This window comes from Scyliorhinus canicula, chromosome 3 (assembly GCF_902713615.1).
Source record: "Scyliorhinus canicula chromosome 3, sScyCan1.1, whole genome shotgun sequence".
Taxonomy (NCBI): Eukaryota; Metazoa; Chordata; class Chondrichthyes; order Carcharhiniformes; family Scyliorhinidae; genus Scyliorhinus; species Scyliorhinus canicula.
Window position 1 is genome coordinate 219919394 of NC_052148.1, and position 15574 is coordinate 219934967.

Below are 15574 nucleotides of genomic sequence, written 5' to 3' on the forward strand. Positions count from 1 at the left end.
CCTTCTGCCTTCGCAAACTCCTCCGCTGCTTCCGCCATTCCAAAATAAGAGTCCTTGAGCTTGTAAGTCACCCTCAGCTTCGCTGGATGTACAATGCTGCACTGCACCTTGCTAATGTACAGTGCCCTCTTCACCCGGTTGAAGGCAGCCCGCCTCCTTGCCAGCTCCACCGTAAAGTCCTGGTATACACGTATACCAGCTCCAGCCCACTGCACCACCCCCTTCTGCTTGGCCCAGCACAGGACCTTCTCCTTCACATTGTACCTACGGAAGCACAGAGTCACTGCCCTTGACGGCTCACTCGCCTTTGGTACAGGCCTCCACGACAGATGAGCCCGATCCAGTTCATATCGGGAGGGATCCTCCCCCTCCCCCAATAGTTTCGCCAGCATCGCAGCAAAATACTCAGTTGGCCTCGGTCCTTCAACGCCTTCGGGAAGCCCCACAATCCTCAAATCTGTCGCCTGGATCTGTTTTCCAGGTCTTCCAATTTTCATCACAGATCCTTGTTAATCTCTATCACCTTCCTCATCTCCTTCCACATCGAGGTAAGTTGATCACCGTGCTGCAATAATGTCTCCTCCACTTCCTTCAGTGCCTCGCCTTGCTCTCACACCTCCGCCACTGCGCTCGCCACCGCCGTCCTCACTGGGGAAATCGCCTCCTCCATCAGCACACTCAAAACCTCCCTCATCTCCTTCCTCATTGTCTCCATGTATTTTGTAAAGTGCCTTTCGAATTCCGCAGCCATCACCTTAGTCATTTCTTCAGCCGTAAGCAATGCGGCCTCCCCTGGTGCTCCCGCCTCCATTTTCCTTGGTGACCCCGCGGTGACCTTTCCACTCCCCGACGGACCTTCAGCTGTTTTTTATACGGCCGTTTTTTTGCTCACCCTCAACATTTTCCTTTACTGTGCCTTCACTGTGCCTCCTCTGTGCCTTCTCCCTAATTTTGCCGCCTCCGTGGCCCCTGGGACCGGGCTTAAAGCCCCAGAAATGCCGTTCCCGAACGGGAGCCCTCCATTGCGCGGCTACCTCCCGCCCACCGTCACCAGAAGTCTCCTTCAGCTATATAATAGGGGTGGCACAGTGGTTAGCACTGTTGCCTCACAGCCCCAGAGACCCGGGTTTGATTCCGACCTTTTGTGACTGTCTGTGTGGAGTTTGCACATTCTCCCCGTGTCTGCGTGGGTTTCCTCCCACAGTCCAAAGATGTGCAGGTTAGGTGAACTAGCAATGTTAAATTGCCCCAAGTGGGGTAACGGTGGTAGAGTGGGGGATTGGGCCAATGTAGGGGCCTCTTTCAGAGGGTCCGTGCAGACTTGATGGGCTGAATGAGCACTGGAAAGATTCTATATTATTGGGTGTTTAACCCCTCCCCCCCCCATAATGTTTTAATATTTCGATAAGGGTAAAAACACCGTCAGAGAGGTGAAACAAAAAAATGTTGAACTAAAGCTCTGAATACAGTTCACATGGAAACTGGAATAAACCTTTCAGGACATGAACAGTTTTATGAACATGGTACAATGCACCTGGCAACTAGATTTTTGCTTTGTTTCAAATTCATGCATTGAGCTGTAAGATCTGTTGAAGGCTACTTACATAATACTGAATAGCCAGTTGTCAAATTATATTACTTTCCATCCCATAAAAAATCAAATCAAATATTCCTTTTCTCTCTCCCTCCAGTCTGCTCCTCATTTTCTCCCCAAAATGCAGAGTGATTCATGTTGGACTGCACTACGTTGTACCTCTGCCAATTTTCCATTATTCAGGTGGACAGAAAGTACTGGCAAACAATTGAGGATAGGATCCCAGCTATATCTAATTCCTCACTCAGTTGCCATTCACACGCGTGCACTTTGCAGTGAACATCATTGCATAGCCCTTAACAATGTGAGCTGAGATCAAGGGGCATGGAGGTTGGGTTCGTACAGGCAAGTCCCAGGCTTTTTGGGTAGAAAGTGATTGGGAGCCATACGGGGAGGGGAGAGAGAGGAATGATTGGTGGGGGGGGGGGGGGGGGGGGGGGGGGGGGGGGGTGTGTGTGTGTGTGTGTGTGTGTGTGTGTGGAAGCGAGGAAGGAGACACAGATGGGAAGTACAGTTTTGAGGAAGATGCCCTTGATACACAATGGGTACCCCCTGAAGAATGTAATCTTCATTCCCTCCTGCCGTTTCACCAACTCTAGTTATAAGATATCCTTCGCACTCTCACTCACCTTCCACTGCCTAGTGTTTTATGGTACTGTTGGAAAATTAAGTCCTTAATTGGGCAATTCAGCACCTCAATAAGTCGAAAGATGAGTGGGCTAGTGGGTGCTTTCCCCCCCCACCATATTACGGGACTGAGTTGAGCATGAGCGGGAAGGTGGTGGGCTAACCACCCATCATATTTTACGTGCCCCTCATGTCGAAAACATGCCTGTCCAGATGGTGGGGGAACGGTGCAAAATTCAGCTACAAGTTTTGTACCCTCAACCGTCCCAAACCAGGAATTGAATTCAGGAATATTCTGTTATGCACGGCTTTGTAACACGCTATTATGGTGTATTTATCCACTGAACCATTGGAAAATTAATTTCTTTCTCACCCTCTTCAATTTTTCTCTGAATTTTTCTCCTTCTCTCTCTTCTGATGGCAGTGTCTCGGGCATTAGTGATTCAATAAGACTTCGTCGAAGGAGCAATGATAGTACGTATGATAAAAACAAAAAATGTTGGAAATACTCAACAGGTCTGGAAGCATCAGTGGAAAGACAAGAGAAAAACAAGGTTGACATTTCAGATCGATAACCTGTCACTGGAACTGGAAAATGTCAGAAATTGAATAGGTTTTCAGGAGTGAAAGGTGGGGCAGAGGGTGAAAACGATAAAAGATGGTCGGTGATGGAGTAGAAAACAGGAAAGAATAAATGCAGGGCTAAATGAGTGGTAATGGGACAGGAATAAAAAGCAAATGTTGCAGTTAATATTTTCCCGCTTCTGAACTGTGATAGAAAGATTCAACAACGCTCGTTAAGAAAACAAAACTAAGCTTTATTTGTGAATTACAACTGTCTGCATGCAGAAATGGCTGAAACTTGGAGTCGGAAAGCAGTCAATTACAAACTGCTGGATCCGTCCCAAGTCTGTGCATTACAAAAAATAGGTCGACATTTATACATTATAAAATCAAGATAACGTGAATACAGCTTGGTCAGGAATTTGATCAAAAGTAAAACACAAGTAATAATCATTAAACTGGCGTCACCTTGCTGACCTTTAGAGGACTCTGGGTCTCATATCATTATCTTGTCTTTTGGTCGCATGTTTAAGAAACGGAGCAGACTTGTTTTTTTAAAAATAATTTTTATTGAAAAATTTTGTATTTATACAACAACAACGAACCGTAATAAAATACCAACAATAACAGTAATGATAACAGTCATAAACATTCGCCCATCCTCAATGAACAACAAAACATATTAACACCAACTTAAATTAACACAATGTTAAGTTACATAACCATAGAAAAAAATAGAAACAATAATAAGGAACACCCCACCTCCCCCCGGGTTGCTGCTGCTATTGACCAAGATACCTATCTTTGAGCCAGGTAGTCCAGAAAAGGTTGCCACCATTTATAGAACCCTTGTATTGATCCTCTCAGGGCAAATTTGACCCTCTCCAATTTTATAAATCCCGCCATGTCACTGATCCAGGTCTCCACACTTGGGGGCCTCGCATCTCTCCACTGCATCAAGATCCTCCACCGGGCTACTAGGGACGCAAAAGCCAGGACACCGGCCTCTTTCGCCTCCTGCACTCCCGGCTCCACCACAACTCCAAAAATCGCGAGTCCCCACCCTGGTTTGACCCTGGATCCAACCACCCTCGACACCGTCCCCGCCACCCCCTTCCAGAATTCTTCCCGTGCCGGGCATGCCCAGAACATATGGGCATGATTCGCTGGACTCCCTGAACACCTGGTGCACCTGTCCTCACCCCCAAAGAACCTACTCATCCTAGTCCCGGACATGTGGGCCCGGTGCAGCAACTTGAATTGGATGAGACTAAGTCTCGCACATGAAGAGGAAGAGTTGACTCTCTCCAAGGCATCCGCCCAAGTCCCGTCCTCTATCTGCTCCCCAAGTTCCCCCTCCCATTTAGCCTTCAGCTCCTCCACTGACGACTCCTCCACTTCCTGCATTACCTTATAAATGTCAGACACCTTCCCCTCTCCGACCCACACCCCCGAAATCACTCTGTCCATCGCCCCCCGCGAGGGCAGCAAAGGGAACTCCTCTACCTGTCGCCTAGCAAATGCCTTTACCTGCAAGTATCTGAACATGTTCCCTTGGGGAAGCCCAAATTTATCTTCCAGTTCCCCAGGCCCACAAACCTCCCGCCAATAAACAGGTCCCTCAGTTTACTGATGCCCACCCTATGCCACCCCCTAAATCCCCCATCAGTGGTCCCCGGGATGAACCGATGATTTCCACCTAATGGAGCCTCCATCGAGCCCCCTGTTTCCCCCCTATGCCGTCTCCACTGTCCCCAGATTCCTAGGGTTGCCGCCACCACCGGGCTCGTTGTATACCTCTTAGGAGAGAGCCGCAACGGCGCCGTTACCAAGGCACCCAGGCTCGTACCTCTACAAGACGCCAGCTCCATTCTTTTCCACCCCCCCCCCCCCCCCCCCCCCCCCCCCCCCCCCTCCATCACCCATTTACGCACCATTGACACATTGGCCGCCCAGTAGTACCCCAAAAGGTTGGACAGCGCCAGCCCGCCTCTATCCCTCCCTCGCTCCAGGAAAACCCTCTTCACTCTCGGAGTCCCATGTGCCCACACAAAGCTCAAAATACTGCTAGTCACCCTCCTAAAGAAGGCCCTGTGGATGAAGATAGGTAGGCACTGAAAGAGGAACAAGAACCTCGGAAGCACCGTCATTTTGACGGACTGCACCCTCCCCGCCAACGACAATGGCAGCATGTCCCACCTCTTGAACACCTCCTCCATCTGATCCACAAGCCTGGTGAAATTATGCTTGTGAAGAGTCCCCCAGTCCCTGGCCACCTGCACCCCCAGGTACCTAAAACTCTCCCCTGCCCTCCTAAGCGGGAGCCTACCAATTCCCTCCTCCTGGTCCCCAGGGTGCACCACAAACACCTCACTCTTGCCTAGATTTAGTTTATAGCCTGAGAAGGTCCCAAACTCCCACCGGGTCCGCCACATACAGTAGCAGGTCATCGACATACAACAACACCCTATGTTCCTCCCCACCCCGCACCAAACCCCTCCACCTCCCTGAATCCCTCAACGCCATCGCCAACGATTCGATTGCGAATGCAAACAACAAGGGGGACGGGGGCAACCCTGCCTGGTCCCTCGGTAAAGCCGGAAGTACTCCGACCTCCTCGTGGCCACGCACGCCATCGGGGCCTCATATAGCAGCCTCACCCATCTAATAAACCCTTCACCAAATCCAAACTTCCCCAACACCTCCCATAAGTACCCCCACTCCACTCTATCGAACGCCTTCTCCGCATCCAGTGCCACCACTATCTCAGCCTCCCCCTCAATCGCCGGCATCATGATGACATTCAACAACCTCCGCACATTCGTGTTCAGCTGCCTTCCCTTCACAAAACCTGTCTGGTCCTCGTGTACAACCCCTGGCACACAGTCCTCTATCCTGGTGGCCAGGAGTTTTGCCAGCACCTTGGCATCCACATTGAGGAGAGATACGGGCCTGTATGAACTACACTGCTGGGGGTCCTTGTCCCTCTTTAAGATTACGAAATCAGCGCCCGCGACATCTTCGGGGGCAAAGTCCCCCCTTCCCACGCCTCATTAAGTGTCCGCACCAGCAAGTGGCCCACTAGGTCCACAAACTGTTTATAAAACTCCACCGGGAACCCATCCGGCCCTGGCGCCTTCCATGACTGCATCTGCCCGATCCCCTTAACTAGCTTCTCCAGCTCAATCGGCGCCCCCAACCCCTCCACCTGCTCCTCCTGCACCTTCGGGAAAGATAGCCCGTCGAGATACCTCTCCATTCCCCTCCTCGCCACCGTTGGCTCCGACCGGTACAGTTCCCCGTAGAAGTCCTTGAAGACATCATTCACCTCTACCCCCTTCCGCACCACATTTCCACTCTTGTCTCTCACTCCAGCAATTTCCCTAGCCGCATCCCACTTGCGGAGCTGATGAGCCAGCATCCTACTCGCCTTTTCACCATGTTCATACACAGCCCCTTGTGCCTTCCTCCACTGTGCCTCTGCCTTTCTAGTGGTCAGCAAATCAAATTTAGCCTGCAGGCTGCGCCTCTCCCCCAACAGTCCCTCCTCTGGTGCCTCCGCGTACCTCCTATCTACCTCCAGCATCTTCCCCACCAGTCTATCCCTCTCACTCCTCTCGCTCCTCTCCCTGTGTGCCCGGATGGATATCAGCTCCCCACGAATCACTGCCTTCAGGGCTTCCCAGACCACTCCCACCTGGACCTCCCCCGTATCATTCACCTCGAGGTACCCCTCAATACTTGCCCGGACCCTCCTACACACCTCCTCCTCCTCCAACAACCCCACATCCAACTGCCACAACGGGCGCTGGTCCCGCACTTCCCCCATCTCCAACTCCATCCAATGCGGACCGTGGTCGGAGATTGCAATGGCCGAATATTCGGCCTCCTCCACTCTTGGAATCAGTCCCCTACTCACCACGAAGAAGTCTATCCGAGAATAAACCCTATGTACGTGGGAGAAGAAAGAGTACTCCCGTGCCCTCGGCCTCACAAACCTCCATGGGTCCACCCCTCCCATCTAGTCCATAAACCCTCTCAGTATCTTAGCCGCCGCCGGCCTCCTACCCGTCCTTGAACTGGACCGATCCAGTGAAGGATCCAACACCGTATTGAAGTCCCCCCCCCCCCCCATAATCAGACCTCCCGCCTCTAGATCCGGGATCCGTCCCAGCATACGCCTCATAAAGCCCGCATCGTCCCAATTTGGGGCATACACACTAGCAAGTACCACCTTCTCTCCTTGTAGCCTGCCCCTAACCATAACATACCTACCCCCCTTATCCGCCACCACCTCGGATGCCTGAAACAACACATTTTTCCCCACCAGAATCGCCACTCCCCGGTTTTTCACATCCAACCCAGAGTGGAAAACCTGCCCCATCCACCCCTTCCTCAGACGGACCTGGTCCGCCACCTTCAGGTGGGTCTCCTGAAGCATTGCCACATCTGCCTTTAGCCCCCTCAGATGAGCAAGTACCCTCGAGCCCTTCACCGGCCCATTCAATCCTCTCGCATTCCAGGTGACCAACCGGATCAGAGGGCATCCCGCCCCCCCCCGCCCCCGTCGACTAGCCATAGCCCGTTGACTGCCCGCCCTAGGCCAGCACCCCCTGCCCGACCCAGTCCCCACAGCGACAACACCTCACCTCTGTCCCCCCGGCCCTCACCAGCTCCTTCCTGAGCCTGCCAGCAGCAACCCGGTATTCCCCTTTCCCCCCCTCCCTTCCCCCGCAGGCTAGGAACCCTCCTAGCCGCGAACCGTCCTCCATTGTACTTCCGTGGGTCAGCTAACTTCTGCTGACCCCGGAAACTCCCGCCAAAAACCCGACCCCTCCCAAAGTGGGATCGTCCCCCATCCTGTCCCTCCTCCAGGCACCGCTCCAGCGCGGGGAAGAACCAGTTAAGGCCCCCCTCACCGTCATCGTCTCCACCCCCAGCCCCGCAACACAGGAAACCAGAGGAAAGCCCGCGCTTTCGCACTGCCCCACCACACCCTTCTGACGCAGCTCCCAAATACCAGCCCCACTCCATACCCCCAACCCGATATAGAATACAACAAACCCCCCCAACCCTCCCCGCAAGATACAAAACTCAAACAATGCCCCCAACAAAAACAAATAAATAACCATATCAAAATTACAAAAGTACAGAAAAAGAGAACACAGCAACAGCAGAAACCAGCAATAAAGCATTACAACCGACCCCGCAACCCCCAACCCCTAGTTCGAGTCCAGTTTCTCCGTCCGCACGAAGGCCCACGCCTCCTCCGGGGAATCAAAATAATAATGCCGGTCCAAATAAGTTACCCACAGGCGCGCAGGCTGCAACATTCCAAACTTTATCTTCTTCTTGTAGAGCACCTCTTTCGTCCAATTAAACCCGGACCGCCACTTAGCCACCTCCGCACTCCAATCCTGGTAGATCCGTACTACCCCGTTATCCCAATTCCCAATTCTCTTCACCTTCTTGGCCCAGCGCAGCACATACTCCCGATCACTGAACCGGTGGAACCTCACCAGCACCGCACGCGGGGGTTCGTTCTCCTTAGGCCTCCTGGCCAGGACTTTGTGGGATCCCTCCAGCTCCAGGGGCAGATGGAAAGATCCTGCCCCCACTAGCGAGTTCAGCATCGTGGCCACGTAGGTTGTTAGATCCGACCCCTCCGCAAGGCCCAAGATCCTCAGATTTTTCCGCCTCATGCGGTGATCAAGCTCCTCGAAGTGGTCTTGCCACATCTTGTGGAGTGCCTCATGAGGACCACTGCCTCCTCCTCTCGTTCAGTGGCCTGCGCTTGCAACACCTGGATGGCAGCACCCTGGGTCGTCTGAATCTCCGAAAGCTTTTTATTCGTTTCCTGCAGAGAGCTCAGCACCTCAGCCTTGAAATCTGCAAAACAGCGCAGGAGAGCAGCTTGCTGCTCCTGGGCCCACAGCTTCCACTCCTCTGGTGCTCCGCCTGCCGCCATCTTGGAATCCTTCCCCCGTTTTTTCTGGGGAGCTGCTGCCATTTTTTTCCCCCTTTCCACTCCGAGTTCGAGTCATGAAATGCGGAGAAAGTCGATCAGCACACCTCCCACCGGGAGACGTCAAAAAAATTCAGTTTTGGGCTCTAAAAAGAGCCAAAAAGTCAGTTTGAATCGGGAGCTCCCAAATGTGCGGCTTCCTACGTCATCGCTTCTACCGGAAGTCTCCAGCAGACTTGTTTAAGTATCGAAAGAAACTATTTCTAGCTTATCTTGTGTATTTAGACTGCTCTGGGGTATGACGACTGAGTTTTATCCGAGTTTAGAGCCAGCAAGTTTTCGGGTCAAGTTGACCTTGGCTGCTTGTATTTGTGCCTTAGGTTATGCGAAGTCAGTTTAAATTTCAATGTACCAAGAAACTTGACTAGTTTTCCCATCATGCCATTATTTGCTTCGCACAATACCACATTCCCTCCTTTTGTCATATCATGACAACTAGCTAAATAGGTATATCCGTGATTCGTTTGAAAATGCAATTACATAAGCAGCCAAGCAATCCTATCCCTAGTAGCATTAGTAGTAGTAGAATGAAGGCCTTAAAGATCCAATCAAATAATCCATGACCCAACCACCCTAGCCAACCAGGCGGGTTATAGTCGTGAAATTCACTGCCAATCTCTTGAATTTGAGCAGCCTGTCTCTTAATATGGTCGGCCAGGTTAGTGATATTTTCAGAGCCATCTGGAATGTAAGTACAGCACTCTTGGCCTACGGTAGCGCACGTTCCTCCCTGCGAGGCTAACAGATAATCCAAAGCCAGTCGATTTTATAATGCCACGGTCTAGACAGCCATTAGCTCAGCTGAGACCTCGGCCAGTGCCTGACCAGTGTCCCTGGCTTCTGTTGCTGTTACGTTCGCCAGATGTTCCAATGCTGAGGCCATGTAGATCAGTTTGTTGGATGCTTTGCCTGTTCCGTACAAGGGAAAGGCCATCATAAGGAACTGTTCCATTTTAGAAATAGTTCTTTTTGCCCGTGAGGGGGAGTGCTTAAGGGTGGGTAGGTGACGCATTTGGGGTACGACATATCACAAAAAGCAGGATCCTGTCCAATCAATGGGGAGCCACGGATATACTTTAGTGTAAAATCAACAGCTGATGTCATCCAGGGGATTGGGGATGTCTGTCCCCATGAACTGTTAACGGTTATATTCCATACCCTGGACCAATCACAGTTAAACCTGCCCTTGTTGGAAATGCCTGGTACCGGTCTTTGCCAGTCAATTGTAAGGTTGCACCTACTTTGCCCCCTTCCGTCAGAGACCCTCCTTCCGTCAGAGACCCCCCTTCAGTCAGAGACCCCCCTTCAGTCAGAGGCCACGCCCCTTCCATCAGAGACCTCCCCTTTCATCAGAGGATCCCCCCTTCCGTCAGAGACCCCCTTCCGTCAGAGACCCCCTTCCGTCAGAGGCTCTCCCCTTCCATCAGAGACTCCTCCCTTCCATCAGAGGCTCCCCCCCCCACCCCCCCCCACCGGTCAGAGACCCCACCCCCTTCCGGTCAGAGACCTGTCCTTCCCGTCCGAGACCCCCCTTCCCGTCAGAGATCCCACCTTCCATCGGAGATACCCCCTTCCGTCCTGGATGCCCCCCTTCCGTCTGGGATGCCCCCCTTCCGTCCGGGATGTCCCCTTTCCGCCCGGATGCCCCTCCTCCTGTCCAGGACGCCCATCCTTCCATCCGGGTTGCCCCCCTTCCATTCGGGACACCCCACTTCCATTCGGGATGCCTCGCTTCCATCCGGGTTGCCCCCCTTCCATTCGGGACACCCCACTTCCATTCGGGATGCCTCGCTTCCATCCGGGATGCCCCCCTTCCATTCAGGACACCCCCTTCCATCCGGGATGCCCCCCTTCCATCCGGGACGCTCCACTTCCATTCGGGATGCCTCGCTTCCATCCGGGATGCCCCCCTTCCGTTCAGGACACCTCCTTCCATCTGGGATGCCCCCCTTCCATCCGGGATGTCCCCCTTCCATCCAGGATGCCTCCTTCTGTCCGAGATGCCCCCTTCCATCTGGGACGCCCCCCCCCGCTTCCATCCGGGGCCCCCCCTCCTGACCTGGACACACCCCTTCAGACCTGGCGCCCCCCCCTTCCGACCGAGACGCACCCCTTCCGACCAAGACACCCTCCTTCTGTTCCACTGCCCCGTCAGATACTCCCCTCTGCTGCCCCATCAGAGACACCTGCCTTGGAGGTAAGGAACACTCCATGCAGAAACAGTGAAAACTCACTGCTTTTTGAAATATCAGCCCCTTATGCCTGCTGCCTCAGACAGAAGTGTTGAAAGCTGTAACTGACAGGGTAATGGATTCCAGACAGCCAGGTGTCTGAATGTTTATTTTCATGTCCCTTCATGCTTGAATGCATCTCTAGTACCCTGTTGTGAAGCCCTCCACAATGTTTGTAAACATCAAGGAAATAATCATTATAGAATCCCTACAGTGCAGTAGGAGGCCAATTGGCCAATCAAGTCTCTAGTGACCATTTGAAAGACAACCCTATGCAGACCCAATCCCTGCTCTATCCTTGTAACGCCTTCTAACCTTTTGGACTGAAGGGGCAATTTAGCACAGCTAATTTACCGAACCTGCACATCTTTGGACTGTGGGAGGAAACCGGAGCACACAGAGGAAACCCACACAGACATGGTGAGAAAGTGCAAACTCTACAGACAGCCACCTGAGGTTGAAACCGAATTCGGTCCATGGCACTGTGAGGCAGCAGTGCTAACCACTATGCACAGTGCCAATGCAAATCAGAATGCAAAGCCCTTGTGTGTTACATGCACGGAAGTCTTAGTAAATGAAAGTTTAATCCCTCAAAACTTCAAAGGCCCCTTGAAGTGCTTTCACTTCCTCTTTTTCTCTGCAGAAAGCACTTAACACCTTTTGATGTAGTGAGGACCTGTCAGTCATAGCTAGATGTTTATATGCATTGTGATCTTTGAGGATGGGGTGGGGGGCTATCTCTGAGTATGGGAATGGAATCTCTGAAGATGGGGACGGGGCAGCCTCTGAGAGTTTGGGGGAATGTATCGGAGGGCGGGGGGATGTCTCTGAGAATGGATGGTGTCTGATGTGAGTGCTAGGGTGAACAAGATCTGCATTTTGCAGTGGAGGGGGGCCCTCAGATGGACTTTGGAGGGCACCAATGTTAAATATTTACTCCCCAGGTCCACCGCGTCAAGGCCACACTTGAAAATACTTTTACCAATTCACGCCCGCATGAGGGAGGCATGGAGAAATCTGGTCTCCACCCATTAATCAGATGCAAATGGGTTCAAAAAGCCTATTTGCATTCTCCCGCTGGGTGGGGGGCATGTAGCTCGCTGCCGGCGGGGGGGGGGGGGGGGGGGGGAGGGTGCAGGAGTGTTTCTTGCCCAACGCTAAATTCCCTGCCAGATCAGGAACCCCTCTAATGGCAGCAGGAAAAATATGGAAGATAGCATTGTCAAAGCGGAGGAAATTTGTCAAAAGCGGAGGAGTTAGAGAATAGAGTAGTGTTCTTGCAGGAAGAGGAGTTTGAGGAAATGTCATCAAGATATCTGAGAGGATCAGTGGGCTTGTAGTGAACATCTGTTGATAGCTTATCTGCAGAAATGGAGACAGGGAAGGCAAGAAAGGAAAGAGTTTGAGATAGACTCTGTGTAAGGAAGAGAAGGGGAGGAATATGATGCAAAGTTAATGAATTTTTTTCAGTTTAGGACAAGAACAGGAAATGGCACTGATACAGTCATCAATGTATTAGAGAAAGAGGAAAGGGAGGGTTCTGAGTTGGACGGGAACAAAAATGATGCACATATCCCACACAAAAAGACAGGTATCTTTCATTGGGATGAACTAAGTGGAATTAAAGGAGAAGTTGTTTAACTGAGAATAAGTTCAGCCAGGCAGATGGCTGAGCATGTTGGTGTTAGATGGAGGTTGATTGGTCCTCCATTCAATTAAGATTTGGAGATCCTTCAAACATTCCTGATGGGGATGGAGGTGTTGGTAGATTGGACATCCATGGTGAAGAGGGGTCAGTTAGGGCCATAAATTTGGAAACTGTTAAAGTTACGAGGGCATTGGGAGAAGAGACTGGACAAGAGGAGAAAGGATATTTGAAATTGGAGGAAATTGATTCCATGGGACAAGAAACAGGCTGAAAAAATGGACTGGATTTTACCAGCCCTCTCGGAACTGGCAGAGAGATAGGGTTCGGGGGAGGGGTTATTGGTCAGTTTGTGTGGTGAGGGAAGGCAGTGTTTGGAGTTCTCATTGTCTTGCGACCACCATCCATTTCACCAGCGGCAGGGAAATTTAAGATGTCCTTTGTACTGCGAGATTAATTGAACCACTTAAGTGGCTAATTAAGAACACTTTCACACCACCACTGACATTGACAGCTGTGGGTGGACCGCCACCACACTGGGTGACAGCTTGGTGAACATAATTGGTCTCCCAGTGGGGTTGGGGTGTGTGGGGTGGGAGAGACCATCTAATAGGGAATTCTGTGGCTCACAGAGTGGCCCCCAGCAGCAATGTTCTCACAAACCACCCATTCCGCTTTGGGCTCGCCGGCCCCAGCACCCCCAGACTCCATGTGTACTTTTAACTAGGTGCAGTCCCAGTGGTAGCCACTAGTGGCACTGCTGAGCTGCCAGCCCTCTGCTATCCCAGCAGCCACGGGTTGCACAGATGCCCAACAGATTCCTATCCTTTGAAGAGTGCTCCAAAGGCAACTAATTAGTTGCTGCACAGCTGAAAAATTAGGCCAGTTGTTCCATAAATGGCCTAGGTGTAGTTTCCCCTGGCTTTCTGGCCCATCATTGGCACTTCCTTTGGCCCTGCATCAGAAAAAAAATTGTTGTTTAATCTTTCCTGTCTTTCATGCTAGCACAGCTTTTAAATTTATTTTTCCAGCCTCCCCACTTTCACTTCCTTAAAACATTCCCGATTTTTCCCAGCTCTGACGAAAGGTTATCGACCTGAAACATTCAACTTTCTTTCTCTCTCCACAGATGCTGGTGGATCTATTTTCAGCATTTACTGTTGCTTTTTCAGATTTTCAGCATCCACAGCAATTTGTTTTTGTCCTTTATGCCCCTGGCTAGGAGTGTCAGCAGAGAATGACACAGATGTTTGATCCCATCTGTCCAGGATATGCATACTGGTCACTCCAAGACTAGGAACTTATTTGGAATATTATGCCTAGTCGTGGCACAGCCAAAAATGCCCCAACTGAGATGGTTCCAGATCAGAATGCCGCATTACCTAAACACATGGGTAATTTGATTGTTGACGATATCAATTCAGCTGCCTGTTTATACATATTCCCTGACATTTATTTCCATGGAACTGAAAACCAGAGAAGATGTATAACTTGCACAAATTCAAACGATATATACTATATCTTAACATCCAGGTTAATTATTCTAATGTTTGCTGTTTATTTAATACACTCGAGCAGTAAAAGTTAAGGTAGGAATGAACTGCGGACTGATTTTTTTCAAGGGGGGAGGTGACGAAAATTGTGTTGACTTACACTTTGCAAGATTTATCCATTTTATGAAGTGCGGCAAATTCCAAATTCAAATTTCCCCCAAATGCCACACTGGGGGTGATAGTTGTCTTCATCACTTGGGCGTTGAACAGGCAGAATGGATCGCCTTCTGTTGGAAATGAAAACCAGGTCATTTTTCTAATGGGTGGGTGGTCTGCCCTGTGGGTTTACAGGCCAAGTGGTGGACATTCAAAGCACCCCACTGGCATTCGGTATTCCAGTGGTTGCAGATGACATATTGAAAGACTTCAATCCAATGTTTCTACAATTCTTTCTATCAATGTTACACAGCAGCCCCAGGAAAACAATTTGTTATCTTCATTTAGCTTGTTGTGAAAAATTAATTCTACAAATTTCAGTCTTGTGTCATGGTGGACATTTAAAAGACTGAAAGCTATGTGTGTCATAACTCTGGCATGAAACCAATAAATGAAATCATTTATTCATCTTCTACCCCACATCACTGTCCACTTCTTCAACAGGGCCCTGCACATTTCCATTGTAGTCCAATGGATATATTGCAATAACAGGGATTATTTTACAGTACACCAGCATTTCCCCGAGGGGGCCCCTGATCAGGCTTGCGAGAAAGATTAGTTGAGTACTTTTATCAAAAAGGGGCTGTGACTGCTCTTCCAGCTCATCAGCACCAAGTCATGCAGTGCTGATGCGCTGCAAGGATCCCAGCTGTTCATCATTCTGGTGCATCTTTTCCTCTGAGTCCTCCATTCATCTTTTTGAGAAATTAATTGTTGGGAGGGAACTTCCTTGAAGAGTATCGGCCACATTCCTAGTACTTATTATCACCTTAAAGTCTCTCTTGAAAGCATTAATGAATAACATAGTCTGGAGTATTTTCTTGAAAAGAAATATAAAAAAAGAAAGATAAATGCTCTTCGAAGAAGTTGCATTTGTAGGATTAGTCTGTGTGGAAAAATTATTTCCAAAGATCCCTGTCAGTCTAGTTAACAATCGTTGAATGCATTGGGTGAGAGGGGTGGTGGAATTTTCATATCCCTATCATTTGGTTTGCAATTCAGAATGTGGCAATACTGAGTCAAAATAGTACAGTTGGTTGAATGTTTCTGAGTCAGTACTTACAGTAGAAGAAGAGGTAACATGCTAGAAAATCTAAGGAAACTAATATTGAATCAGAGATGGAGGCTTACTCAACTTAATGGAAGCAAAATAACAGGCAAGAAAAAACGGATTGCAGT

At 50.3% G+C, this 15574-nt stretch overlaps 1 protein-coding gene across 25 annotated transcripts in view; it reads left to right on the forward strand.

Annotated features, from left to right (window-relative positions):
• Positions 1 to 15574, forward strand: part of ank2b (ankyrin 2b, neuronal) — a 1110754-nt gene that overhangs the window by 398876 nt on the left and 696304 nt on the right. The gene's annotated exons all lie outside the window — the stretch shown is intronic.